The sequence below is a fragment of the Pelodiscus sinensis genome, chromosome 19 (assembly GCF_052426305.1).
Source record: "Pelodiscus sinensis isolate ZL-2025 chromosome 19, ASM5242630v1, whole genome shotgun sequence".
Classification (NCBI taxonomy): domain Eukaryota; kingdom Metazoa; phylum Chordata; order Testudines; family Trionychidae; genus Pelodiscus; species Pelodiscus sinensis.
The window spans coordinates 26,536,948-26,539,452 of record NC_143070.1 but is presented as its reverse complement, the minus strand read 5'-3'; the positions used below and the strand labels follow the sequence as shown (position 1 = coordinate 26,539,452).

At 50.0% G+C, this 2,505-nt stretch overlaps 1 non-coding gene across 1 annotated transcript; it reads right to left on the bottom strand.

The window, feature by feature from the left end:
* Positions 1-2,431: 2,431 nt before the first annotated feature.
* On the bottom strand, positions 2,432-2,505 carry TRNAT-AGU (transfer RNA threonine (anticodon AGU)). Its single transcript has one exon. It is a non-coding gene; the product is annotated as a tRNA-Thr (tRNA).

Below are 2,505 nucleotides of genomic sequence, written 5' to 3'. Positions count from 1 at the left end.
ACATAAAAAAAAAAGCATGCCAGAGGCAGAAATTCACCCTTCTAAATGTCCCTTCTTCAACTTTTAGCCCGATTAAGCCCCTTTGAAGAAGCCAGATACACAGGAAGGGCTGATCACACCCCTCTGAAAATCAGCTTTCCATGGGTATCTGTAGCTAGCTCTGAGTCGTCTCCCTCCCGAAACCAGGGAAGTGTCTCCTACCGCTGCAGCCTCCTGAGGCTCTATGGCCCTGTCTGTACAGCAGGGACAGCAACACTCACAGCCCCACAGAAGGGCCCCTGGCCTAGCAATGTGGCCCCCTGAGCAGCCTCTGATGTTCCCTGCGTGAGCCCCAGAACCAGCCCTGAGTGACGGAGGCAGGGGGAGCAGCTCACACATGCCAAGGGGCTGGCCAGGGGCAGGACATGAGCCTGCAAGGCAGCAGTGACATCACAAGGAACTTTTACAGCACCTCAGCTCATTGGTTGGGAGGCAGTGACCTCACAGAGGGACCATGGCAACAGCCAGGTGGGACAGGCTGCAGGGCTGGGGCATCTCAGAGACCCCCATGGCCTGGCTGCCTGGAATCTCCTTTGTGAGGTTTCCCCTTGAACTTACCTCCCAGGCAGCCTCAGACCAGAGCGGCCAGGACTCCTCTGCATGACTGTTGAAATGGTTTGCCGTGTGAATTCTGTGGGTCAGGTGACATCAGGCCTGGGCACTGGGATTATTTACCAGTTTCCTTGGTTTATTGTGAGTTAGAGATGTGATGGCCGAGTGGTTAAGGTGTTGCACTAAAAATCCCTGCGCAGATTCAAATCCTGGTCACAGCAAGGCCTGTATTTTGGCCACACCCCTTCCTAGGGCAACATGGAACCCAGACCCTGAGAAGAACATGCCTGTCCCGTCAGAAGGGACACCTGCAGAAGGCAACAGAGGCTACAAAAGCAGGAGAGAACATGGATTGCAGGGTCCTGCCTAACAACAGGAAAACCAGTCTGGCTTTCAGCAGAGCCACCTCCCCATGGACACAGCCAGGGGACCAAGCAGCTCCAGTGGCCCCTCCCTCTCCCCACTTGCTCTCCAAAAGCCAGCCCTGGTTGGGTAGAAAGATGCTGGGCCCAGTGGCCTCCCTTCACCTGGCAGAGGCAGAAGTGATGGAGACAGGCCCAGGGGTGTGTGGGCTACAAAAGCCTCTTATTTCCTTCTCAGCTCCTAACAGTGCAAACAGCAGGGGGTGTAGCTCAGTGGTAGAGTGTTTGATTGCAAATTATATGAGCGTTACTTCGAATCCAACTGACCATTCAATGGAAATATTTATCTCTCCAATTCCATTATATTCTAGGTTTCTATTTTTTGGATTCTATAAATGAATACGTACCCTTACTGCTGTCCTGTGCCAATGCCCATAAACCAGGCAAACCCGTCCCTCCGCTGGAGCCAGCTCAAACCCGCTGTGTGTCTGGTTTCTGTTTCCATCCGTTCAACAAGGGTGTGATTTGGAAGCCCAATGGCAGGTCCTTGGTCTCCACGGGCTGTGCTGTGCGGAAGAACAAGAACCACACCCAGCTGGGGAGGAACGGCCTAGTGTGTATTGCAATTGGTGGAGGAGGTGCCCAAATCTACCGGAGATGGGCAGGAGCCTGTTACAAACAAACACTAAACACCATTATCAGACTGCCTGGCGCACATTCCTACCTTCCTTTGTGCACACAACATATATGAGACTCTAATTACTGGCCACCTGCCTTTCACACAGACCATTGATCCTTGTGACTTTCAGCTACATTCATACGGCAGCTGTTTAAACATAATTGCATGATCAGCACCAGAATCTCCGGTTATGTCTACACTACAAATTTCCTCAGCAAAAAAGGTGCTAAGGAGGGTCTCATTTGCATGAGTCATGATCTTATTTGCATATTTTCTGGCAAACTGATTTTGCACTGAGGTTGTTGTGCAAAAACAAGCGGCATGGAAGTTTTCTTTTTGTGCAAAACCCCCTTTTTCTGCAAGATCAGGATACCTCTTTTGGGGGGCATAAGAATCTTGTGAAAAAAGGGGCTTTGTGCAAAAAAATGTTCACACGGCTTGTTTTTGCACAACAATCCCATTGGCAGAAAATATGCAAATGAGATTGTGACTCATGCAATTGAGTTCCTCATTAACATATTTTAACATATTTTTTAAGGAGAAAACTTCTAGTGTAGATGTAGCCTCTGTGTGTTACCAGCAGTGTGGCTGTTAGTGTCGGCATCTAACTAATTGCACCATTAGGCCATGTCTTCACTCTGGTGAAGCCTCACTAAATCAAACCCCTAGGGCACCTCCTGCTCTTTGCTACTATCCTACTCCCACTGTGAGGGCACCACCAAGCACAACTGAAGGTAAAACCAACTCCAGATACATGTTGAAGAATGGTGGGAAGAAAAGACCCATTGACCTGGCAACAAGGCACCACTAGGAGTTGAACCCAGGATCTCCTGCTTACTAGGCAGGTGCTTTAGCCAACTAAGCCATGATGCC